The 27,882-nt window shown below is 43.6% G+C and overlaps 1 pseudogene; it reads right to left on the bottom strand.

Moving 5' to 3' along the window:
• The window catches only part of LOC116534990, an 89,953-nt pseudogene extending 62,326 nt beyond the window's left edge, over positions 1 to 27,627 (bottom strand).
• Between the last annotated feature and the right edge of the window lie 255 nt (positions 27,628 to 27,882).

Raw genomic sequence — 27,882 nt, 5'->3', positions numbered from 1 at the left:
ACATGGGAGGATTAGTTGAGGCCAGGAGTTACAAAGCAGCGTGGGCAACATAGCAAGACCCCATCTGTACAAAAATAAAAATACAAAATTAGCTAGGCCTAGTGGCACGCTCTGTAGCCCAAGCTATTCAGGAGGCCGAGGCAGAAGAATTGCTTGAGACCAAGAGTTCAAAACTACAGTGAGCTATGATCGTGCCACTGCACTCCGGGTGACAGAGAATGACCCTGTCTCTTAAAAAATAATAATAAGATTGTGTTTTGCCCTCTGTTCTCTGAAGTCCTTCTGCTTTCCTGAGGATGTCAGCATCCATGTGGATGAGCATGCAATTTGCCTGACTCACTGTCCCATGTCTTCCTCAGCTCTGTTGACCTTTGCTTCCACTCCCCTTAAGCCACAGGAACAGCTCTTGTGATCCTTTTGGATGGTTAGATTTGTGAAATCTAAAACTCCAGCATTCTTTCTACTTGCCGTCTGTGGCAGATTGTATTTTCCAAGGTGACGGCAACAAGTTCTGCCATCTTGTTTGCCCTTCTTTTTTTAAATTTTTAATTTTTTAATTTTTAAAATTATTTATTTATCTTTGTTTTTTGAGACTGGAGTCTCATTCTGTCATCCAGGCTGGAGTGCAGTGGTGTGATCTTGGCTCACTGCAAACTCTGTCTTCTGAGTTCTAGCAATTCTCCTGCCTCAGCCTCCTGAGTAGCTGAGATTACAGGTGTGTTCTACCATGCCTGCCTAAGTTTTGTGTTTTTAGTAGAGATGGGGTTTCTCCACGTTGGCCAGACTTCTCTTGAACTCCTTATGTCAGATAAACTGCCTGCCTTAGCCTCCCAAAGTGCCTTGATTACAGACCTGAGCCAGCACACCTGGCCTAACTTTTAAATTTTTAAAATAGGAAGCAATAGACACTGTGGACTACTAGATGGGAGGGAGGGAAGAAGGAGTACGGGATGAAAAACTACCTATTATGTGCTATGCTCACTACCTGGGTGTAAATACCCTTGTAACAAAACTATACATGTACCCCCTGTATCTAACACAAAAGTTGAGAGCTGGTGCAATGGCTCATGCCTGTAATTCCAGCACGTTGGGAGGCTGAGGTGAGTGGATCACTTGAGCTCAGGAGTTTAAGACCAGCCTGAGCAACATGGGGACACCCTGTCTCTACAAAAAATACAAGAATTAGCCAGGCCTGGTGGCATGCACCTGTAGTTTTGGATGCTCAGGAGGCTGAGATGAAGATTACTTGAGCCCAGGAGGTCAAGCCTGCAGTGAGCCATGATCACACCACTGCCCTCCAGCCTGAGTGACAGAGTGAGTGAGACCTTGTCTCAAAAACAATAACAATAAAATAAAAGTTGAATTTTTTTTGAGACAGGGTCTTGCTCTGTTGCCCAGCCTGGAGTGCAGTGGCACAGTCTCGGCTCACTGCAATTTCTGCTGCCTGGGTTCAAGTGATTCTTCTGTCTCAGCCTCCTGAGTAGCTGGAATTACAGGTGAGCACCACCATGCCCAGCTAATTTTTGTATTTTTAGTAGAAACTGGGTTTTGCCATGTTGCCCAGGCTCATCTCAAAGTCCTGACTTCAAGTGATCTTCCTGCCTGAGCCTCCCAAAGTGCTGGGATTACAAGGATAAGCCACTGCACACGGCCAAAAGTTGAAATTTTTTTTCCTTCTTGATACAGACTCTCACTCTGTCATCTAGACTGGAATTCAATGGCACAATCTTGGCTCACTGCAACCTCCATTTCTCGGTTTCAAGCTATTCTCCTACCTCAGGCTCCCAAGTAGCTGGGATTACAGGCACGCATCACTGCAGGGAGGTAATTTTTGTATTTGTAGTAGAGAGAAGGTTTTGCCATATTGTCAGACTGGTCTCAAACTCCTGACCTCAGTTGTTCTGCCTGCCTTGGCCTCCCAAAGTGCTGGGATTAAAGATGTGAGCCACCATACCCAGCCAAAAGTAAAAGTTGATTTTTTTTTTCTTTTCTGAGAGGGAGTTCACTCTGTCACCCAGACTAGAGTGTAGTAGTACAATCTCGGTTCACTGCAACCTCTACCTCCTGGTTCAAGTGATTCTCCTGCCTTGGAATAGCTGGGATTACAGGTGCCTGCCACTGTGCCTGGCTAATTTTTTGTATTTTTAGTAGAGACAAGGTTTCACCATCTTGGCCAGGCTGGTCTTAAACTCCTGACCTTGTGATCTACTTGCCTCAGGCTCCCAAAGTGCTGGGATTACAGGCATGTGTCAACACACCTGGACAGTTGAATTTTTTAACAAATAAAATTGAAAAAAACATGTTTGATCTATTTAGGGGGTACAGGTGCAGGTTTTCTCTGCATATATTGTGGAGTGCTGAGGTATGGGCTTTGAGCGTAGCCATGCATTTGCTTATGGATCCATCAGTGTTTGCATGCCTGGAGGGAACCAGGAAAGTTGCTACAGAGGACAAGAGAAAATTCTTTTTTCATTGAACACACACATTTACTATATGTATTTTTTTTTTACCATGTTTATGAACAATATGTTTCAACAATTTTAAATGAAAATAACTGAAATGGGCTGGGCGTGGTGGCTCACACCTGTAATCCCAGCACTTTGGTAGGCAGTGGCACGCAGTTTTTATGTAAAACCCTCTCTCTACTAAATAAAATACAAAAATTTAGCCAGGTGTGGTGGCACATGCCTGTAGTCCCGGTTACTTGGGAGGCTGATGCAGGGGAATCTCTTGAACCTGGGAGGCAGAGATTGCAGTGAGCTGAGATCATGCTGAGATCATGCCACTGCACTCCAGCCTGGAAGACAGAGTGAGACTCTGTCTCCAAAAAAAAAAAAAAAAAAAAAAGCCAGATACAGTGGCTCACACCTGCAATCTCAGCATTTTGGGAGGCCAAGGCAGGCAGATCATGAGGTCAGGAGATCGAGACCATCATGGCTAACACAGTGAAACCCCATCTCTACTAAAAATACAAAAAACTAGCCAGATGTTGTGGCATGTGCCTGCAGTCCCAGCTACTTGGGAAGCTGAAGCAGGAGAATTGCTTGAACCTGGGAGGCAGAGGTTGCAGTGAGCCAAGATAGTGCCACTGCACTCCAGCCTGGGTGACAGAGTGAGACTCTGTCTCAAAAAAAAAAAAAAGAAGAAAAGAAATTAATAGTATAAATGTATACTTATAGATACTGAAGAATGCTTATAATACATTATCAAATACTAAAAACATGTTTGAATATGTTGGACATAGAATGATCCCATGAGCCCATTTTTGTGAACAAATACATAAATTTTACAACTGCACATGCATACGAAATCTGGAAGAGCACAAACTTCATGGAACGAGCTAAATACATTAAATATGCCAAAAAGAAAGTAGGATGCTTGATGGCAGAATAGCACTTGCCATCTCTAGAATGATGGATGTTTTCATCAGCTTTTCCAAACTTGTCTTTTTTTATGTAATTTACTGAGAGCGCACTTTACATTTAAAATTGGCGCAGGTGTGTGGGGAGTTATTTTTTATTTTATTTTATTTTTTAATAGAAACAGGGCTTTGCTATGGGAAAACAATCACTTGAGCCTAGGCTGGCCTCAAACTCTAGGGCCCAAGTGATCCTCCTGCCTTGGCCTCTCAAAGTGCTAGGTTTATACACATGAGCCACCATTTCCCAGCAAGTAAAAAGAACTCTTAAGGTTTTTTTAATAGCAAAATTTTGGAAACAACCTAAGTATCTACCAATAGGAGATCAGCTAAATAAATCATGGTACATCCATATAGTATAAGACCATGTTACAGTCTATAACAAAAAAGAACAAGAAAGTTAATTATGTACGGATGTAGAATAATCTCCAAAACACAGTATTAAGCAAAAAGAAAAGAAAATGCGAGGTGCAAAAAATATTATAATGTAAGCCAGCTTAAAACAAAAGGAGTGGCAGTGGCATGGGAGACTACACAGATACCTACTTGCTTACATAATAATCCTTTATAAAGGACCCACAAGATTCTAATACTGGTTGCCTGTGGGGAAAGAAACCAGATGGGTGGGGACAGGTATGAGACAGCTCTTCATTATATAACCTTATAAACTTTGAAATTTGATCCATGTGAATATATTGTTCATTTAAAAACAAATTTTTCATAAAGTATATTAATAAAAATACACATGCAAGAAATTTCCAGCTACAGTTCTGAAAACAGACCAAGGACCCCACACCACCCTGAAACAGCAGCCAAAGTCCCCCACCCCAAACCTGCTCACCTGTTGCCTTCTTTGGCATCCTCCAGAGCCCGCTGCTTGAACTCCTCATGTATCTTTTTGTTGAAGTGATCTCGGAGGAAGAAGGACCAGAAGTGAAAGGGCGTTCATCTCCTGAGACTGGTCAATGCCCAAGCATTTCCACTCTGATGTGAAAGAAAGGAGGAAAGACATGTCTCAGGTTCAGGCTGCTCTTGCTTCAGGGACAAAGGATCCTGGGACTTAAGACTTGGTCATTTCTCCTGTACCTCCAAATTCCCTCGCTCATGATCTGTCATTTTAGTCATTCAGCAGATATTTATTGAGCACTAACCACTGCACCAAGCCCTGATGCTGGGAGCTGGGCCTGTGCCTTCCCAGGAGCAGGTGGCAGCAGCTTCTAAACCAGGCTGGCAGTCTAGCTCTTCATCTCAACTGGCACTGCTTTCAAGTGCCATTGAGAAAAGGCAAGGCATGAACAAATTGTTTGTAAATTCTAACAAACTGTATTCTGCTCATTACCAATATTTATCTGAAGAGTCCTGCCAGATGTGGTGGCTGACGCCTGTAATCCCAGCACTTTGGGAGGCCAAGGCGGGTGGATCACAAGGTCAAGAGATTGAGACCAGCCTGGCCAACATGGTGAAACCCTGTCTCTACTGAAAATACAAAAATTAGCCGGGCATGGTGACGGGCACCTGTAGTCCCAGCTACTCGGAGGCTGAGGCAGGAGAATCGCTTGAACCTGGGAGGCAGAGGTTGCAGTGAGCTGAGATTGCACCACAGCACTCCAGCCTGACAACAGAGCAAGATGCTGTCTCAAAAAAAACAAAGTCCTACAATATTCACAAGTACAAAATAGTAATATAAAAAATACACAACACCAAAAGCAGAATCAACAAAATAGATACAGAGAAAATGAATCATTAAAATGTGAATCTGGTGAAGGCATTCTTACAACTTAATAATTAGGACAAATAATCCAGTTAAAAAAGGATCTTGGTTGGGGCAGGTTGGTCACGCCTGTAATTCCAGCAGTTTTTGAGGCTGAGGAGAGAGGACTGCTTAAGGCCAGGAGTTTGAGACCAGGATGGTCAACACAGTGAAACCTCTGTCTCTACAAAAACACTTTTAATAATTAGGTATGGTGGTGCATGCCTGTAATCCCAGCAGCTCAGGAGGCTAAGGCAGGAGGATTGCTTGAGCTCAGGAATTCAAGGCTGCAGTGGGGTATAATTATGCCACTGCATTGCAGCCTGGGTGACAGAGCAAAACCCCATCTCAAAAAATAAATGTTAGTTAAATAAAAATAAATAAATAAAAATAAACAATAACAAGTGTTGGAAGGACATGAAAAATCAGAAGCCTCACATATTGCTTTTTGAAATGTAGAATGGTACCTCCACTTTTGAAAACAGTCTTTAATTTTGTCAAAGGGTTAAGCATGGTTACCACATGTCCCAACAATGCTACTCTTGCACCCAAAATAAAGGAAAAGCAACATCTACAGGAAACCTATATGTGAATATGCTCAGTAGTATTATTCATAATAGAAAAAAAGTAGAAACAACCCAAATGGCAATCAACTGATGAATGGATACAAAATGCAATACAGCCACACAATGGAATACGATTTTGTAATAAAAATAAAGTACTGATTCATGCTACAACATAAACCTTGTTGTATGTTTGTCAGTGTATAAAATACACTAAGGGAAAGAGGGCAGTAGCAAAGGACTACATACAGTATAATTTCAGTTATGTGAAACATTCAGAATAGGCAAATCCTTAGAGGCAGAAAGTAGGTTAGTAGTTTCATAGGGCTGGGAGGGTTTGGGTGTGGGAAGCACTTTGCATGTATAATGAGTATGACTCATAAGGGGCATAGCATTTCTTTTTAGGTTAATGAAAATGTTATAAAATTGATTCTGGTGATAGGCACACAAGTATATGAATATACTTAGAGCTATTACACTGTATACTTTAAATAGGCATATTGCATCATATGTAAATTATATCCCTATAAAGCTGTTGTTACATACAAGCAGAGTAAGAGAGAAGTGACGTACGAATCAAGAATTTAGCAGCCCTGTTTTGTTGAATGAAGGGGGATGGATGAGTTAATAACTATAGGTGACTAGTTAGATTGGTTTTGTGCATCTTTACAGCCAATGTATCAGAATACTAAAAGAGAGAAGACAGATGAGAGCACCTAGACAGGCTCTTTCTTTTCACTATCTTCTATAGAGGGAATCAGCAAACTACTTCTGTAAAGGCTCAGAGAAGAAATATTTCATATGATCTCTGTCACAAATCTTATTTTCTTACATCTTAAAAATGTGAAAACTGTCCTTTGCTCCAAAGCCATACAAAAAGAGACTACTGGCTGAATTTGACTCACAAACCAGAGTTTGGCAGCCTTTGTTCTGGAGAGCATGTGTCACCTCTTCCATACCCTTTTGTGATAGACAGTGGACGACCTGACAGGGGCTGAGTCAATAATCTTGCCAGAGATACAGAAATATTTAATTGACAGCTTTAATATCAATAGAGGAAGATCAAGGAACAGGAATATTGTGAGTGCCATATTCCCAAAGCTTCCTACATTTTAAAACTACCTGGCCCGAGTCTAACTTCAGTCCTCCTCACTATAATGTCATGTCTTAATTTGCTCTGAAGTCAGAGAGCTGAGTCACCTATTTGCCCCTCATCCCCTGACTCTTACACTCTGAGTCTAAATAAGGGTCCCAGAGGCTCGTCCACTGCACCCACACTTCTTACCATTCAGGTAGCACCTATGATACTTATGGTAGATATGTTGTGTGAAGCCATTTTCCTTGAGCAATTTATGGGAAGAATGCTGGAACTTGGGCAATGACTGAGGGGCACAGCCATAGCTGCCAACTGTAGGTGTCCCTTCTGAGGGGCTAGAGCTACAGAAATCACAAAAGATACTGTCACCAGGTTCCCCACAGCAGCTCCACCACAAGGTTAAGAGGAGTCCCTCTGATCCTTTCTGTCAGCCAAGATCCACTCTCTCACAGGGCATTGAACAAGGAGACCCAGTTACTGAACTGGGACTTTAACTTATATCCATGGATCTGATTAATTCTACATCAACTCTCAGAGGGTTTTACAAAGAGGATGCTGAGGCTTACAGAGACTGGGAAACTCATCCAGGGTCATAGGACTATTTAATGGCAGAAACCTGTCCAATGATAAAACTTGAGTTTTAACTATTTACTAAGTTTAAGTATTTCACCTTCCTTAATGAGCCATCATGGGTCAATCCATCTACAGTGAACCCTTGAACAACATGGGTATGAAATGCATGGATCCATGCATAGGTTCACTTATACGCAGATTTATTTCACCCCTGCCATTCTTGAGACAGTAAGACCAGTCCCTCCTTCTCAGCCTGCTCAACGTGAAGACCACAGGATAAGCACCTTGATGATGATTCCACTTCTACTTATTGAACAGTAAATATTTTCTCTTATGATTTTAACTTTTATTTTAGGTTCAGAGATATTTATGCAAGTCTGGTGGGTAGGTAAATTACACCTCACTCTCCTCCCTTTCCCCACCCTCAAGTAGGCCCTAGTGTCTGTTGTTCCCTTCTTTGTGACTTTCTTAGTAATGTTTTTTCTTTAGCTTACTTTATCATAATAATACAATATGTAAACATATAATATGCAAAATATGTGCTAATTGACTGTATGTTATTGGTAAGTCTTCTGCTTAATGGTAGGCTTTTGGAGAGTCCAAAGTTATACATGGATTTTATACTGTTTGTGGGGTGGGCACCCCAGCCCCTTTGCTGTTCAAAGATCAACTGTATGTTCTTTTCAAAAGCATACCTATTTGCAGCCTGTGCCATCTCTGCAGGGAGTAGAGAGCATAAGTTGGTGGCTCTCAAATCTTGCTTTGGAGAACAGGGAAGACACACTGGGACCATCTTACTGAGGCATAAAAAAAAAAGAGTGTGAACCCTACCCCAAAAAGCAGATTCAGTAGATGCAGGGTAGAGCCAATAAATATGTATATTTTTAATTTTTAAAATTTTTCGGATAGCCTCCCAAGATACAGTAGGCTCAGAGAGACTCCCAGAAATCTGTATATTCAACTACCTGGCTATCCTTCCTCAGGCAGGAGGTAGATACCCAGGCTTGGAAACCAATTCAGAGAGATTTTCTCTCTGCATGTATGAAAATCTGATCTCATGTGACTGCCACAACACTTCTTTAGGAAAAAAGCTTTCCCCTTCCTAGGTTCTGTGCTGAGCTTTCCATATCACTGGTTTTTTGAAACCCTCTTAGATGAGGGTCCCTTTAATTTTCAGACCTATCTTCTTGTTCCAGTCAACTTTGTGCCTCGCCCACCCAGCCCAGTGCTGATCACTCTTTGCCCACTGGTCCAGGTACCTGACAGAAGCAGTATGGGGCCTGTGCTCACAGGAATCTATCACCCAGCCCACATGGCTCTCCAAGGGTTGGTTTGAATATGTCTTCTCTTTCTTTTTTGAGGCATCTGCAGAGGTTAGCCCAGGGTTTGTTACTGTTTGTACTCCTACAACTCTGAGGAGCATCAAGTGCTTTTAGAACTAAGATGCTCTCACAGGTGTGATCTCTCACATTTTACAACAGCATTTTCATATCCATTCTCTTACGATATTCACAATGGTAAGCTAGAAACTAGTATGCTTATTTCACAGGTGAAGAAATCAAGGTTTGGTGATGAAGTGACTTGCCCAAGGACTCATACCTGGGTCAGTCCTCCTTAAGCCTTTCTACATGGAGGCACTACTCCCACACCCACTATATTTTGCAGATGTGGCCACCTAATCCTACGTGAGCCCACCAGCCTTCACAGAGCAGGTGAAGAATTTGGCACTTGCTTGGCTCAGACAAGGCAAGGGAGATCAGCAAAGCTGAAGAAGAGAGGATGAAGAAGAAAGTATAGGACAGAAAGATCTTGGAAATGGTGGACCACTGGGTTCCCCTGAGTCCAGTGCTAGCAGTAACAAAGAAAATTGGCACAATCTTCCACAACTGGTAGGTATGTGAGATGTTCAAACTTGTAGGAGGTACCAGCATAAAAAATACACCTACCCTTTTACTCTTTAAGCCTGCAATCCTACATCCAGTATTTTGCCCTAGAGAACACTTGCACAAACAGGCAGCAGTATGTATAATATTTGGACAAAAAATTATTTACAGGGCCGGGGGGATGGCTCATGCCTGTAATCCTGGCATTTCGGGAGGCTGAGGCATATGGACTGCCTGAACTCAGGAGTTCGAGACCAGCCTGAACAACACAGTGAAACCCCATCTCTACTAAAATACAAAAAATTAGCTGGACATGGTGGCATGAACCTGTAATCCCAGCTACTTGAGAGGCTGAGGCAGGAGAATTGCTAAAACCCAGGAGGCAGAGGTTGCAGTGAGCTGAGATCACACTACTGCACTACAGCTTGAGCAACAGAGCAAGACTCTGTCTCTGTTTAAAAAAAAAAAAAGCCAGTCACAGTAACACTATAGTAGAACCAAAACTAGAAAACACCTAACTTACCATTTCAAAGGTAATTTAAATATTTACAGCATATCCATTTGATGGAACACTACTCAGACATTAAAAAAACAATTTTACAAGTGCTGAGATGGAAAAAATATTAGTCAAAAAAGCAGACTGGGTACAGTGGCTAACACCTGTAATCCCAACACTTTGGGAGGTAAAGGTGGATAAATCAGTTGAGCCTAGGAGTTCAAGACCAGCCTGGGCAAAATAGCGAGACTCTATCACTAAAAATAATTTTAAAAAATCAGTTGGGCATGGTGGCACACACTTGTGGTCCAAGCCACTTGGGAACCCAGTGGTTGAGGCCACAGTGAGCTTTGACCACACCGCTGTACTAACTCCAGCCTGGGCAAAAGAGCAAGACTCAGTCTCAAAAAAACAACCAAAACATCCATCTATAGAAGCAGCAGTTGAAAAAACTATGGGGCATTCCACACAATGGTGAACGATGCAACTGTAAACAGGAATGAGGAATATCTTTCTATTATATACTGCTACTTTGCAGTTAGCTCCCAGATATATTAAGTGAAAACAAAAAAGAATTGAAGAAATAGATGTGTTGTATATTTCCATTTACCTGAGAAACAAGAAAGATACATATAGAGGCATATGTTTTTCTTAAATGGAAAGGTTCTAATAAGTTTGCCTATAAGAGAAGAAAGGGTGTAAGTGACAGAATGTAAATCAGACTTACATGAATATACCATGCTGAGACTCTGGAATCATGTAAATATTTTATGCAACTGTTAAACAACTTAGAAAATTATAAGGAGACAAAGCAATCTCTAAAACTTGGGAGCAAAATAAAACTAATATATATAAAGTTAAATGTGATGTAACTACACAAAGATTCTTTGAAAGGACTTGAAGATACAGTTATTTGACTGTGTACATGGAAAAACTGTTTTCAGTGGTAGTGGGGGTATTGTAAGAATGATGTAGAGCTTGGCACAATGGCTCATGCCTATAATCCCAACACTTTGGAAGCTGAAGTGAGAGGATGGCTTAAGCCCAGGAATTTGAGACCAGCCTGGGCAACACAGCAAGACCCTATATTTACAAAAAATTTAAAATCAGCCACGCATGGTGTTGTGCACCTGTAATCCCAGCTACTAAGGAGGCTGAGGCAAGACGACTGCCTGAGTTCAGGTGGCTCAGGCTGCAGTAAGCCATTATCACACCACTGCACTCCAGCCTGTGAGACAGATCAAGACTCTGTCTCTTGTAAAAAGAAGAAAAAAAAGACTATAGACATACAGTAAAATAAAACAAGTTAGTAATTACATTGATATCATTAAGAATTAAGATTTTGGGCATGAGAGAAAGGAGTAGGTAAAATAAAAGACCCACAAGTTTAAGACAAGACACTGTAATTTTGAATTTTAATAGAAAATACCAGAATAGGCCAAAGTGGCTCATACTTGTAATACCAGCACTTTGGGAGGCTGAGGTAGGGTCACCAGAACTCACCTGAGGTCAGGAGTTCAAGACCAGCCTGGCCAACATGGTAAAACCCCGTCTGTACTAAAAACACAAAATTAGCTGGATGTGGTGGCCTAGGCCTGTAATCCTAGCTACTTGGAAGGCTGAGGCAAAAGAATCACTTGAATCTGGGAGGTGAAGGTTGCAGTGAGCTGAGATTGTACCACTGCACTCCAGCCTGGGCAACAAGAGTGAAACTCCATCTCAAAAAATAAATAAATAAATAAATAAAATAAAAAATAAAATAAAATAAAATAAAATAAAATAAAATGCCAGAATAACCCCATGATGTATTTCATCTCACCAAAAAACAAAACAAAACAAAATCATCTAGAAAAAATGACTGACCAAGTAGCAATAAGCACCCTATAACTCAGACTGGTATCTAAATACCATTTCCCAAAAGAAAGGAACTAGAGTTCCTTTTCACAGTGGCCAATTCCAGATCTGGAGCAGGAAATGTGTAAGAGGAACTAGGGTCCCACTGACCAAAGATGGGACAATTTAATCCAACACATTAACTGCAATGGATGGAAATAAATATGTTTGAACCCATAAGCTTATAACAAATAAAACAAACATGAAATCTCACTGGTCACCTATGAAAGCTATTAGAGATCAACCCATAATTCTGCAAACTGGCTAACAAAGGGAGGAAGATCAAACATTAATCTTCCCTTTCTGCACAAACTATACCTCTTGGCAACTTAATAGTTGATTAGGCAAAGTTACACCTTGAAGAGGTATTCCACCTAGTAAATGAAGACTGATCGATAGAATTAATATATTTTCATTTTGCAATCCTAATGAACACTGCTGGCAGCTTATATCACAAGGGAGACAATCAAATAAAATGTTACGTGCCACCTGAGAGAAAATACATCATTATGGTAAAGTATTCTTCACAAGGAGGGGGGAAAACTCCAAAACCTGAATCTGATCAGGCCTCTAGATCACCAATTTACAAAAAAGTTGAAGTACAGATGAACATGTTAAAATGACACCCCTGTGCCCTATGGAAAATTCTACAGAATATACAACTTAGTCTATTCAAATAATAAACTGCAAGGAAAAAGAAAAATAGAAGCAAAACAAGACTTACTAATGACAATGCACAGGTCTTGTTAGTTTTTTGAAGAGACAGGGTCCTGCTATGTTACCCAGGCTGATCTTGAACTCCTGGGCTCAAGGGACCCTCCCCTTGGCCTCCCAAAGTGCTAGGATTGTAGGTGTGAACCATTGCACCCAGCCTATAGGTCTTACTTGGATTCTGATTCTCACAAACTATTTAAAATAAATAAATAAATAAATGTGTGTGTGTGTGTGTATACACACACACACATATATATATACACACACACACACACACACACACATGAGAGACAAATTGGGGTTAATTTGAACTGACTGAATATTTGATATTAAGGAACTGTTAATATTTTTAAGTATAATAATGATATTGTGGCTATTTTCTTTTAACAACTCTATCTTTTAGAAGTCAATAGTGAAATATTTGTGAACAAAATTCCAGGCTTTCTAGAATTTTCTTCAAAGTAGTATGTGAGAATAAATAGATGAGGGTACAGAGGGAATAAGATTAGCCATAAACTGATACTTGCTGAAGCTGGTGATTGTCAGTGCCTGACATTTTCTACAATGAGAGAGAGAGGAAGGAGAGGAGAGGGGAAGGAGAGGGGAGAGTAAGGAGAGGGGAAGGAAAGGGGAGGGGAAGGAAAGGGGAGGGGAAGGGGAGGGGAGGGGAGGGGAGGAAAAGGGAAGGGGAGGGGAGGGGAAGGAGAGGGGAAGGAGAATAAAAGAGAGGAGAGGAGAGGAGAGGAGGAGGCTAGTCAAATCTTGAGACTTCAGCAGAAGTCATCAGATGATGATTCTTCCAGGGCTTTCTGCCTTGGCCCAAATTCCAGCTCCCTAAGGACCTTTCTTTCCCCTGCATCCCAGCTCCAGGGAGGAAGACATACCACAAAGATGAGTGAAATGTCAGTGTCAACGGCCTGCACTCGGCAGAAGGAAGCAATAAGGGCAATGGATGGGAAGCCATCAGCATTCATTTTCCTTCAGAGAATGAAGTCTTGCTCTAAATCGTCCCCACGCTGAAGTAGTATTCACTAAGTGGTGGGAAGAAGTAGTTATCACTGAGGGATTGCTGCATCAGTTTTATGAGTATGGCTTCCTTGTTACACATCCCGGCAATCTTACACAGCCTCTGACCTAGCCCATCCCTATCCTACATACCCACAGTGCTGAGGACTGAAAAGAATTGATGTGATCACTTCATGGCACCCTACCTACCTTGGGTCAAATCACTCCCTGTGCTCTAAGCCCCCTAGCATGCCTGGCAAACTGCTCATCCTCCTTTAAATTCCAGTCCAAATACTGTTGGTCACTTTCTCTTCTGCTCCTAAAACACTTATAAAGACTCTGTTGCAACCATTTATTTTCTTGTATGACTTCCTTTTTGGACTGAGAGACAATATATCAGAGTGGTTAAGAGCAAAGTTTCTATAATAGGACAGAGAAGGATTTAAATTTGGGCTTTGTTACTTACTAGCTGTGAGATTCTGTGCAAATTACTGGGCCTGTTTTCTTGTCCACAAATTGGGGCTAAAAGACTCAGCTCACAGTAATTCAACAGATAAGAATTGCAGGACTAAGACAATGCCTCTAAAACACTTAACACTGAGCCTGGTCAATAGTGACACTTCAATACATGTTAGTATTCTGTCAATGTTGTCATTACAAATAGAAGCACAGATGTGGGTAGATTCTTAACATTTTCTCTCCTATTGTAGTGGTATAGTTTCTAATTTTCTTAAGGTAAATGTTGTACCACTTCTGTAATAAACAATGAGAATGTGGTATCACTTCTGTAATAAAAAAATTAGAAAAGCTATCTTTTCAACCTGAGACTGAAATTGCTGCTAAGCACCAGGAGGGCCTGTCCAGCCCTGCTCTGCCAAGCTATGACACTTTAGCAACCCCTAACCTCTCGTCCATTCCTCCAGGGTAAGAAAGCTGCTGTGCACTCACATCTGGCACTTGTTGTAGTCTTTGAGCAGTTCCTGATCCACACTATAAAGCTCGGTGCTGCTGACATTGTCAAAGTAGTAGGTGATGTTGTTTATGTACTTGGGGTTACGAGGCCCCTCCACACCATCAAATTTTCAGTAGCCAAACTGGTAGTCAAAATGGGCTATGGGGGAAATGGGTGCCACGAGGAAGGGGAGATTCCTGTCCGCCACCCCCACTGCACTCCCTTGGACATCCTGGAGCCCAAAGGGGCCTCACGTACTTTGAGTGCCACCCTGGCCATGTCCCAGCCATGACCACACCCCCGTCCATGGCCATGGAAGGAAGCCCACACCCTACCAGCCCCATCACTCTTCACACTTGATGTCTCATCCTGGTCATGCCAGGCAGGCTTCTGTTTGATCTCTAGTTGCCAGCCTGGGGTGGGGGGGCCACAGGCACGTAGGTCGCAGGCCCTATGGGGAGAGAGGTACCAGGTCAGGCCTGAGGGTGTCTCCCAAGTCCAGGCCCTCCATAGTGGATACTGCATACCTTTGATCTCTCCTTGTTTGGCAGGTATGTGTCTCGGCTCCAGTGGGCAAGTGGGGCATGAAGCCAGTTTCTCTCTGGGAACTTCAGGCTTCATGTCTATTTGTAATGCAACCCACTTGTGTTTGTTTCCTGGGAAACAGCATGGGCACATGAGAAAGGCTTGAGGGAGAAGCCACTCCTAGACAGCTCTACCCAACTCTTCTTCCTCTGCTCTGGACTTGGGCCCAAATCACAATCTGGTTACCTTGGGCAGATCCCTTTCTCACACACTAGCCCCTCTTTTTCATCTCTAAAATAAGGTGGTCAGTGGCCCTCAGTGTGTTGGAGATTCCTCGTTAACTCTTGAGATCAGTGTCTCCATGGCCACAGAATACCCTTCTGGAGTCAGACACGTGGCTGCCCAGAATGAAGACCATGTTTTACAGACTCCTATAGACAGGTACCAAAATGCTGCCTACAAGAGCTGAGCTGAACTAACCAATTCCAGGTGGAGTCCCTAAAAAGAAAGGGGCCACCCTTCCCTCTTCCTTTCCTGCTAGCTAGAAGGAGAAAGAAATAGGAGGTCATCAGGGATGATGAAAAGCCAGTGTACCACAGCAAGCTGAAGGGATTTAGGAGTTGCCATACAAGGCCTGGCCTATTTGCACCAAGCTGTTACATCAAAGAAAACTTTTATCTTGTTTAAACTATGGTTACTTTGGATCAGTATTAAAGAAGCCACAATTTCAGCAGGTTTTCTGAAAGCTCTTGTCTTTTAGAGGAGGGACTGATGAACGACAGATGATGGAAGACTGCTGTCTTACCAGCCTACATCCATCAGTTTCCCACTGACTTTTCCGAGGGGGCACCTAAAACTCCTCCAGCAGCCCCGTGGAGTCCTGACATTTTAGTTTCACCCTGCCAACTTCTCCCAAGTCCTGCTTCCAGTCACTCACCTTCCTTCTTTGGCCCACCTCGCTGGCAATCCTCATCTCCATTCTTTTCCTTCCTTGATTCATCCGATTTGGTTTTCAGACTCTCCTTACTATGGCTCCTTTCCCCTTTCTCCTGTGCCTTCATGTCCTTCTTGGGTGGCAGTTTATGGGCAGGCTGAGGCTTGTGGGGCTGGCTATAGCAGGAAGTAAAGAAACAGGGAGGTAAGAGTGAGTGCTTCATGGTATGGGAGAGGAGGCACTCCCTGTCACCAGAAAGGGAGGCAGGAGCCACAACATGCAATGGCAGGCTGGACAGGATATATTCTAAGGTCATTTTCACATCTGAGACGGTTTCATTGGGAAGCATGGTCAAATTGGCCAAAAGGTGGGAGAGGCAATTTATCTCTCCAGCTTCCAAGTCTGAGTGACAGAGACAACCCTCAGGACAGTGGTGCTGAGGCTCACAGGGGCAAAATGACTCCCTGCAACAGGGCCATGCTGTTTAGGTAGTCTGTGGGATGGAAGAGATGCCTTCTGGCCTATCAACAACACTCTCTGTGAAGTAAAAGCAGACACAGCTAGTGAGTAAAGACTCTAAGACACTGGCTCAGAACAAAAGTGATGGGAAGAAGACAGCTGACTAGGAGTCCTCTCTTTCCTAGGGCCCAAGAGAATTTTATCAGCTTCTCCAAGACATGTGGTCAGTACTTGGCCTGATGACCACTCTACTTCACTCAGAAAACTGGTGATGGAGAACACAGGCTGGGGAATAACAAAACACCCCTGACTTCCAATCCCCACTGGACACCAACGGCTAGGAATTAACCTCTGTAAGTCTCAGCAGCTTCATCTGTAAAATGGGAATTACAAAAGGACCTATCTCAGAGTCATTGTGAGGGTTAGATGAAATGACAAACACAATTCAGCTGACCCTGGAATAAAATGGCTTTGAACTGTGTGGGTCCACTTATACAAAGGACTTTTAAAAACCAAACGCAGATCAAAAATACAATATTAGCAGGATGTGAAAACCTGCATACATGGAAGGCCAATCTTTTATTTATATCAGTCCTGCAGGGCCAACTGCAGAACTTGAGTGTGTAAAGCTTTTGGTATATTCAGGGGTCCTGGAACCACCCCACCACCAGCCTCGTCATGTAGAACAAAGGATAACTGTATGTGGCAGTCCCTGAAACAAAGCAAAACCTCAAATTATGACAATTCTTAGCAATTTTGATGTTGCTCAGATTATATTAACCACTCTGTTTGGAAAACTGAGAGGCCAGGGGGCCAGGTGCAATGGTTTATGCTTGTAATCCCAGCACTTTGGGAGGCTGAGGTGGGCCGATCATCTGAGATCCACAGTTCAAGACTATCCTGGCCAACATGGTGAAACCCCATCTCTACAAAAATACAAAAAATATTAGCCATGAGTGGTGGCAGGTACCTGTAATCCCAGCTACTCAGGAGAGGCTGAGGTGGGAGAATCACTTGAACCTAGGAGGCAGAGTTTGCACTCCAGCCTGGGTGACAGAGCGGGAATCGCTTGAAACTGGGAGGTGGAGGTTGCAGTGAGCCGAGATCACACCTTTGACTCCAGCCTGGGAAACAGACTGAGACTCCATCTAAAAAAAAGAAAAAAAAAAAAAAAAGAAAAAAAGAAAAAGAAACTGAGAGGCTGGGTGCAGTGGCTCACACCTATAATCCCAGCACTTTGGGAGGCTAAGGCAGGCATATGACTTGAGGTCAGAAGTTAGAGACCAGTCTGGCCAACATGGTGAAACCCCATCTTTACTAAAAATACAAAATTGGCCAGTCATGGTGGAGAGCACCTATAATCCCAGCTACTCTGGTGGCCGAGGCAGGAGACTCACTTGAACCCAGGAGGTGGAGGTTGCAGTGAGCTGAGATTGCACCACTGCACTCCAGCCTGGGCAAAAAGAGTGAAACTCCATCTCATAATAAAAAGAAAGCAAAACAAACAAACAAACAAACAAAAAAACTGAGAAAGGTAAGAGCTGAGGCTCTCTGGAAGCTTGAGAAGCTAAATGTGTGTATGTAAACAGAGTTCAAACCTGCCTATCCTTTCCCACAGACTCACCTGCACACTCTTGTGGGCTATCTCTCCAGGTGTGGGCCAGTTGATTGCATCTCCAAAGTCACCAACCTGCAGGGAACATACACTATGAGGACCGAGGGGTGACCCTGCCTTTGCCATTCAGTCCCCCACCCAAGCTTCACCAAGATGTCAGAGTCCAAATCAGTCTTTTCACCAGGACCATTCACACTGGATGCCCAGAAGGGGCTCCCCTGCAATTCATAGGCAATTCAGAACTAGTTGGCAGTCCAGGAGCACTCATGCACTATAACAAGAGGCCACCACCTCCAGAAAGTCCTCTTGGGTTGCCTGGTCTTATTCCTTACCTTGCTGCCTTTGCACTGTTTAGAAACAGCTGCTCTCACCACCTTGGCTGGAGCAGAGTGTTCTGTGGGAACAAGAAGGGACAGTTAGTAACACAGAGCCCATGTGAGGGGGCTACTGCCAGAGCTCCTCCCCTCATCACCGTCCCAACTCCACCAAGCAACCTGCAAGTTCCCAAAGTAGGAAGACACAGTAGAGAGGGGAAAGGCATGTGCTCAAACACCAGTAACAATTTTACCAGCCCATTCCTGAAGAAGTCATAGAAAGCCAGGCCGCATCTAACTGGGAGAGGGCCACACCTCATGTGAACCCGACCCTTCTCTGCAGGGACTGGGGCCCAGCGCCCTAAGGAAGGAGTACTCCAGGCCCTGCTAGCCAAGTTCAAGGCAGGGGAGGCAGCCTTGGGCGTGCCCAGCTTCTGGGTAGGGAAGGGAAGTCAAGTGGCCACTCAGGTGGAGCCGCTGTTGCCTGAGGGCACCTGGCTCTTGCAGGCTGCAGACCACTGGGAGCTGATGAGGAAGAAGCCACCACCCGCCAGTGCCTGAGGGCAAAAAGGAGCCCGGGGCAAACAACGTGGGAGTGGGAGCCAGACGGCCGCGCTCAGAGACCCTGGCCGTCCTGCGCCAAGCTGCACAAGGAGAGCACCGGGCAGCAGGAGTACGAGACTGCAGCCCCGCATCGCTGAGGACCCGACCCTCAGCTACTGGGAGGAGGGCGGTGGGGAGCCAGGCGGTGGCAGAGGAGCTGGCAGATGGAGCCACCGGCGCTGGCCACATCTCTTCCAAAAATACAAAACTTAGCTGGGTGTAGTGGTGTGCGCCTGTAATCCCAGCTACTGGGGAGCCTGAGGCAGGACAATTGCTTGAACCTGTGAGGTGGAGGTTACAGTGACCTGACATCACACCACTGTACTCCAGCCTGGTGATTGAGACTCTGTCTCAAAAATATATAAAAAATAATGATTTCTACTAATATAAAGAAATGGAGACAATAAATGAAAAGACTGTTTGTGGCCGAAGGCAGTGGTTCATGCCTGTAATCCCAGCACTTTGAGAGGCTGAGGCTGGTGGATCACCTGAGGTCAGGAGTTCAAAACTTGCATGGCCAACATGGCAAAACCCTGTGTCTACTAAAAATACAAAAATTAGCTGGGTGTCGTGGTGGGCACCTGTAATCCCAGCTACTTGGGAGGCTGAGATATGAGACTCACTTGAACCGGGAGGCAGAGGTTGTAGTGAGCCGAGATGGCACCACTGAACTCAAGCTTAGGTGAGAGAATGAGACTCTGTCTCAAAAAAAAAAAAAAAAAAAAAAGATTGTTTTGAGATGGAGACTTGTTCTGTCGCTCATGCTCAGTGCAGTGATGCCACCTTGGCTCGCTGCAACCTCTGCCTCCTGGGTTAGAGCGATTCTCCTGCCTCAGTCTCACAGGTAGCTTGGACTACAAGTGGGCACCACCATGCCCAACTAATTTTTGTATTTTCAGTAGAGATGGGGTTTTACCATGTTGGCCAGGCTGGTCTCAAACTCCTGACCTCAGGTCATCTGCCACCTCAGCCTCCCAAAGTGCTGGGATTACAGGCATGAGCCACTGTGCCCAGCTGAAGTTTTCTTTTTAATCATTTTTGTAAAACAAAAGTGTATATGCACACATATACAGTACAAACTGTAGAAGAACATGTAAGATCAGGAATTAAACATAACATTTACAGGCACTTCAGTTTTTCAACAAAGACAGACATGAGCTTTTATCAAAAACAAATGTCTTTTTCTTTTTTTTTAAGGAGTCGCTCCAGAAGGTCAAGTCCCTTCTATACCCACACTTGTTTTCCCAACACCATTCTGAAGACCAAGAATTTCTGTGCCCCTTCTTCCCCTGAAAACCACAGGAGAAGATACATCCTGCAGCTCTGCTCACCCACTTCTCTCCTATCACCTTGCCTGTACTTTGGTCAGTCATGCCAGGGCAAGAGCTGCCCCCAGTCCCCAGGCAGAGAAATTTGCCCAGCTGGCTTGGAAACGAATGTTCTACTCCTTGATCAGACCCCTCTTCCCTTAATAAGTAGAGAGTGTCCTTGCCTGACTCCTCACTGTGAGGCCACTGCATTCCTGGCTTCCTCCCCCTACAGGAGCCACTACCCCATCAAGATATCCCACATGCCTTTGAGAGCTGGCACTGTGGAGTTCAACCAACAGAGGCTAGAGTCCTTAGGCCCAAGGGGCCACTCTACACCCACTATCCTGGGATTCCTGGGTTAGCCTGGAAGAGCCTAAAACCATCTTGTCCCCTGATAAAATCTTCCTCTGTTTCAAACCAGGTATACTGTTTCACGTATACCTGCACTAAGGCAGATAATCACTTCTCCCATTACCCAACAACACAGCCTGCATGCTACCAGGAGAGCAGGCCCAAGGGCCTGTACCACCAACGCCAACTTCACTAACAGGATGTTAGAAAGGAATCGGGTGCAGAGGGCACGGTATTCCTGAAGACTTTTCCCTAAAAAGGTGAGGGAGGTGAGGTGGGGAGGTGGGGAGGTAGGGGATTGGGCAGGGGCTTCCAGGAAGTCCCAGCGAGTGCCCGAGGCTCCAGCAGCTCCTCCGCCGGCTCCTACCTCCAGGTAGCCCAGGGCCTGGGCCCCCGGCGCTGGGCGGCTGCAGCCTCGCACTCCCGCTGCCTGGTGCCTTCCTTGTGCATCTTGGCACAGGGCCGCCAGGGCCTCTGAGAGCCAACGTCTGGCTCCCACTCCCCACGTTGTTTGCCCTTGGCTCCTCTTTGCCCTCAGGCACTGGCAGGCGGTGGCTTCTTCCTCACCAGCCCGGGTGGTCTGCAGCCTACAAAAGCCGGGCACCCCCAGGAAGCAGCAGCTCCACCTGAGTGGCGATTGCGCCCCAGGCTGCCTCCCCGCCTCCAACTTGGCTAGCAGGGCCTGGAGGACGCCTTCCTCAGGGGCGCTGTGCCCCACTTCCTGCTGAGAAGGGTTGCAGGGACTGGGGCCCAGGGTTCACTTGAGGCATGGCCCTCTCCAAGTGAGATGCAGCCACGTTAAATCCAAGGCCCACTAGAGGGGCAGGGGCGGCGGAGGGGACCAAAGCCCTGCACTCTGCTGTCCAGACCTCCTCGGCCTGCGTCCCCCGCCCCCCATTTCTCCGTGTTAAATATATTTAATTTCTTATCTTTGGGTTGGATAACTGGGAAAGTAATGGATGCACAATAATTTTTAGGTCCCTTTCAGAAAAATGTACTTTATAGGACTCTGAAAAATTGCCTCTCAAAAAAGCAGTTGTATCGGGTTTACAATGAGTATAAGAATGAAGTTGCTCATAAAATATAATAAATGAGGAGCAAGATTTGGTTAATTAGCTTTGTTTGTTTATTATCTATGCATCCATTTATCTCACCTTGAATGTCATTCAACAATCTTGTTTATTAAAATTTAAGTCTTTTTTCGGGATTTCTTTTTTCATTTAGACCTCACAGACTTGCTTAGTTTGTTTCTAGATGAAACGAACTTGTTATCTTGCTCATATTAGGTTTCTTCCCCCTTACATTTGGAATCATTTAAATATTTCTCTATTTCTAGGTCCTTGGGGAATTGCCACACTGTCTTCCACAATGGTTGAACTAGTTTACACTCCCAACAGTGTAAAAGTGTTCCTATTTCTCCACATCCTCTCCAGCATCTGTTGTCTCCAGATTTTTTAATGATCGTCATTCTAACTGGCATGAGATGGTATCTCAATGTAGTTTTGATTTGCATTTCTCTAATGACCAGTGATGATCAGAATTTTTTGATATGTTTGTTGGCCTCATGTATGTCTTCTGTTGTAAAGTGTCTGTTCATATCCTTTGCCCACTTTTGAATGGGCTTGTTTGTTTTTTTCTTGTAAATCTGTTTTAGTTCTTTGTAAATTCTGGATATCAGCCCTTTGTCAGATGGGTAAACTGCAAAAATTTTTTCCCATTCTGTTGGTTGCCAATTCACTCTAATGACTGTTTCTTTTGCCATGCAGAAGCTGTGGAGTTTGATTAGGTCCCATTTGCCTATTTTGGCTTTTGTTGCCAGTGCTTTTGGTGTTTTGGTCATGAAGTCCTTGCCTATGCCTATGTCCTGAATGGTTTTGCCTAGATTTCCTTCTAGGGTTTTTATGGTGTTAGGTCTTATGTTTAGGTCTTTAATCCATCTGGAGTTAATTTTAGTATAAGGTGTCAGGAAGGGGTCCAGTTTCTTCTTTCTGCACATGGCTATCTAGTTTTCCCAACACCATTTATTAAACAGGGAATCCTTTCCCCATTGCTTGTTTTTGTCAGGTTTGTCAAAGATCGGATGCTTGTAGATATGTTGTGTTGCCTCCAAGGCCTCTGTTTTATTCCATTTATCTATATCCCTGTTTTGGTACCAGTACCATGCTGTTTTGATTACTGTAGGCTTGTAGTATACTTTGAAGTCTGGTAGTGTGATGCCTCCTGTTTTTTTTGCTTAGTCAATTCTTTTTGCTTAGAATTGACTTGGCTATGCAGGCTGTCTTTTGGTTCCATATGAAGTTTAAGGTGTTTTTTTTTTTCCAATTCTGTGAAGAGGGTCATCGGTAGCTTGATGGGGATAGTGTGGAATCTGTAAATTACTTTGGGCAGTATGGATATTTTCACGATATTGATTCTTCCTAATCATGAACATGGAATGTTTCTCCATCTGTTTTTGTCCTCTCTTATTTCGTTGAGCAGTGGTTTATAGTTCTCCTTCAAGAGGTCCTTTATGTTCCTTGTTAGCTGTATTCCTGGGTATTTTATTCTCTTTGTAGCAATTGTGAATGGCAGTTTGTTCTTGATTTGGCTATCTTTAAGTCTGTTATTGGTGTATAGGAATGCTTGTGATTTTTGCACATTGATTTTGTATCCTGAGACTTTGCTGAAGTTGCTTATCAGTTTCAGGAGACTGGGCTGAGATAACGGGGTCTTCTAGATATACAATCATGTTGTCTGCAAATAGAGACAATTTGACTTCCTCCTTTCCTAGTAGAATACTCTTTATTTCTTTTTCTTGCCGGATTGCTCTGGCTAAAACTTCTAGTACTATATTGAATAGCAGTGGTGAGAGAGGGCATCCTTATCTAGTGCCAGATTTCAAAGGGAATGCTTCCAGTTTTTGCCCATTCAGTATGATATTGGCTGTTGGTTTGTCATAAGTAGCTTTTATTATTTTGAGATACGTTCCATCAATACCTAATTTATTGAGGGTTTTTAGCATAAAGGGCTGTTAAATTTTGTCAAAGGCCTTCTCTGCATCAATTGAGATAATCATGTGGTTTTTGTCTTTGGTTCCATTTATGTGGTGAATTACGTTTATAGACTTGCATATGTTGAGCCAGACTTGCATCGCTGGGATGAATCCTACTTGATCATGGTGGATAAGCTTTTTGATTTGCTGTTGTAGTCGGCTTGCCAGTATTTTGTTGAAGATTTTTGCATCTATGTTCATCATGGATATTGGCCTGAAGTTTTCTTTTCTTGTTGAGTCTCTGCCAGGTTTTGGTATCAGAAATATGTTGGTGTCATAAAATGATTTTGGAAGGATTCCCTTATTTTGGATTATTTGGAATAGTTTCAGAATGAATGGTATCAGCTCCTCTTTGTATGTCTGGTGGAATTCGGCTGTGAACCCATCTGGACCTGGGCTTTTTTTGGGTGGTAGGATCTTAACTGCTGCCTCAACTTCAGCCCTTGTTATTGGTCTATTCAGAGTTTCGACTTCTTCCTGGTTTATGCTTGGGAGGAGGCAAGTGTCCAGGAATTTTTCCATTTCTTCCAGGTTTACTAGTTTATGTGCATAGAGTTGTTTGTAATAATCTCTGATGATGGTTTGAATTTCTGTGGAATCTGTGGTGATATCCCCTTTATCATTTTTTATTGCATCAAATTTGTTATTCTCTTTTTCCTTTTTTATTAATCCGGCTAGTGGTCTGTGTATTTTTTTGGTCTTTTTGGAAAACCAGCTCCTGGATTTATTGATTTTTTTGAAGAGATTTTAGTGTCTCTATCTCCTTCAGTTCTGCTCTGATCTAGGTTATTTCCTGTCTTCTGCTAGGTTTTGAGTTTGTTTTTTTTTTTAATCTTGCTCCTCTAACTCTTTCAATTTTGATGACAGGGTGTCAATTTTAGATCTCTCCTTTCTTCTCTTGTGGGCACTCATTGCTATATATTTTCCTCTAGAGGCTGCTTTAAACGTGTCCCAGAGATTCTGATACTTTCAATCTTTATTCTCGTTGGTTTCAAAGAATGTCTTTATTTCCACGACGCTGTGCATTTCTGAGTTAGTTTCTGAATTCTGAGTTCTAACATGATTGCACTGTGGTCTGAGAGACTGTTTGTTATGATTTCTGTTCTTTTGCATTTGCTGAGGAGTGATTTGTTTCCAATTATGTGGTCATTTTAGAGTAGGTGTGATGTGGTGCTGAGAAGAATGTATATTCTGTGGATTTGAGGTGGAGAGTTCTGTAAATGTCTATTAGGTTTGCTTGGTCCATGTCTGAGTTCAAGTCCTGGATATCCTTGTTAATTTTCTGTCTGGTTGATCTGTCTAATATTGACAATGGGGTGTTAAAGCCTCCCACTATTATTGTGGAGGAGTCTAAGTCTCTTTGTAAGTCATTAAGAATTTGCCTTATGTATCTGGGTGCTCCTGTATTGGGTGCGTACATATTTAGGGTCGTAAGCTCTTCTTGTTGCATTGATCCTTTTACCATTATGTAGGGTCCTTCTTTGTCTCTATTGATCTTTGTTGCTTTAAAGTCTACTTTATCAGAGATGAGAATAGCAACTCCTGCTTTTTTTTGCTCTCCATTTTTTGGTAAATCTTCCTCCATCCCTTTACTTGGAGCCTCTGTGTATCCTTGCATGTGAGATGGGTTTCCTGGATACAGCACACTGATGGGTTTTGGCTTTTTATCCAATTTGCCAGTCTGTGTCTTTTGTTTGAGGCATTTAGTCCATTTACATTTAGGGTTAATTTTGTTATGTGTGAATTTGATACTGCCATTTTGGTGCCAGCTGGATGTTTTGCCCATTAGTTTATATATATTCTTCATTGTGTTGATGCTCTTTACCATTCGGTTTATTTTTGGAGTGGCTGGTACTTGTTGTTCCTTTATATGTATACAGCCTCTTTCAGGAGCTCTTGTAAAGCAGGCCTGGTGGTGATGAAATCTCTGAGTACTTTCTTGTTTGCAAAGGATTTTATTTTTCCTTCACTTATGAAGCTTAGTTTGGCTGGATATGTAATTCTGGGTTGAAAATTCGTTTCTTTAAGGATGTTGAATATTGATGCCCACTCTCTTCTGGTTTGTAGGGTTTTTTGCTGAGAGATCTGCTGTGAGTCTGATTGGCTTCCCTTTGTGGGTAACCCGACCTTTATCTCTGGCTCCCCTTAGCATTTTCTCCTTCATTTCAACCCTGGTGAATCTCATGTTTATGTGCCTTGGGGTTGCTCTACTTGAGGAATATCTTTGTGGCGTTCTCTGTATTTCCTGGACTTGAATATTAGCCTGCCTTGCTAGGTTGGGGAAGTTTTCCTGGATAATATCCTGAAGAATATTTTCCAGCTTGGATTCATTCTCTTCGTCACATTCAGGTACACGTATCAAACATAGATTAGACCTTTTCACATAGTCCCACATTTCTTGGAGACTTTGTTCTTTCCTTTTTACCCCCTTTTCTCTAATCTTGCCTTCTTGTTTTATTTCATTGTGTTGATCTTTGACCTCTGATATCCTTTCTTCTGCTTGGTCAATTCGGCTGTTGAAACTTGTGCATGCTTCGTGAAGTTCTCATGTTGTGTTTTTCAGCTCCATCAATTCACTTATATTCCTCTCTAATTTGTCCATTTTCGTTAGCATTTCGTCAAATCTTTTTTCAACGTTCTTAGTTTCTTTGCATTGGGTTAGAACATTTTTTTTTATAGCTCATGGAAGATCCTTATTACCCACCTTCTGAAGTCTTATTCTGTTATTTCATCACACTCATTCTCCATCCAGCCTTGTTCCCTTGCTGGTGAAGAGTTGTGAACCCTTGTAGGAGGAGAGGTGTTCTTTTTTCAGGTATTTTCATCCTTTTTGTGCTGGTTTCTTCCCATCTTTGTGGCTTTATCCACCTGTCGTCTTTATAGTTGCTGGCTTTCAGATTGGGTCTCTGAGAGGATGTCAAATTTGTTGATAATGAAGTTATTTCTGTTTCTTAGTTTTCCTTCGAACAGTCTGGCCCCTCTGCTGCAGGGCTGCTGAGGTCCACTCCAGGCCCTGCTTGCCTGGGGATCACCTGCAGCAGCTGCAGAACAGTAACGGTTGCTACCAGTTTCTTTTTCTGCTGTCTTTGTCCCAGAATTATACCCACTAAATGTCAGTTTGATATCTCCTTTATGAGGTGACTCTTTCGATATACGGGTGTCAAGGAGCTGCTTGAGGAGACAGTCTGTCCTTTACATGGGCTGAAGTGGTGAGTTATGAGCTCCGTTTTTCATTCAGGGCTGCTGGGCAGGTACGTTTAGGTCTGTTGCAGGAGAACTCATAAACACCTTTTTTTTTCCCACGTGCTCTGTCCCAGGGAGTTATGGCTTTATTTATGAGTTTCTGTTGTGCTGCTGCATTTTTTTGTAGGGCTGCCCTGCGCAGCAATGAGGTAGCCTAGTAATTGTCTGTCTGCAGAGGCTTTGCTGAGCTGCTGTGGGTCTGCCCAGCTGTTGTGTGAACTTCCCTGCAGTCCTGTTTATATGGGTGTAGTTAGAACTGTCTCAGCATTGGTGGCCCACCTCCATAATGGCGGACTCTCACTGTAATGGCAGGTTGCCTTGGTAATGGTGGGTTGCCTCGGCAATGGCTGGCTGCCTCGGCAATGGCAAACGCCCCTCCCCCACAGAGTTGGACCATCCCGGGTTCAGCTGTGCTTGCTGTGAAACTCTCAATTCAAAGAGTTTCTGATTGCTGTTCTTTTGTGGGGATGGGACCAGCCGAGCCTGATCACCTGGCTCCCTGCCTCAGAGCCTTTTGCTTTTAAGTTTAACGGTCGACTCTCTCCCAGATGTTCCAGTCGCCTGTTGAAAAGGCGCCGGGGTCTATGTGATTTCCCCTGTGATGACTCACTGTGCTGGCTGAAACAGCAGTGCTGAGATTCGTGGGGCTTTTTAAAATTTGTTTGTTTTTGCCTGGGAATCTTCTGGCCTGCCCCCCTGTTTCAGACCTCTTTTTAGTCAGATGTATGGGCAACTGCACCTTCCCAGGGCTCCAATCTCCAGCTAAAAGGGCACCTGGACCAGTGGATTTTGTATGGAGAACTGCCGTGCCGGGGTGCCACAAAGCAGCTGTGCGGGCCAAAACAGCCGTTGCAACCGAAACAGCTGCGCCGGCCAAAGCAGTTGCACTGGTGACCCATGGGGCTCCTCCGCCTGGGAATCTCCTGGTCTGTGGACAATAAAAATCCGTCTGGAAATGTGGCGTCCACTCACCCTCAGAGCTTTCACTGGGAGCTGCAATCCTGAGCTGTTCCTAAACGGCCATCTTGGATCCGGCTGTCCTAAACTTTATTCTTTTACAAAATGAAAAAAAGCATCATGTGCTTTATAGAACTAAATATTAAGGTTATGATTATTAACATCTTAATTGAATACAGAAACAATTTTACCAATTG

This window comes from Sapajus apella, unplaced genomic scaffold (assembly GCF_009761245.1).
Source record: "Sapajus apella isolate SASKATOON/1434 unplaced genomic scaffold, GSC_monkey_1.0 scaffold91, whole genome shotgun sequence".
Lineage (NCBI taxonomy): Eukaryota > Metazoa > Chordata > Mammalia > Primates > Cebidae > Sapajus > Sapajus apella.
The sequence above is the reverse complement of the archived record's forward strand: the minus strand, read 5'-3'. Positions and strand labels throughout refer to the sequence as shown.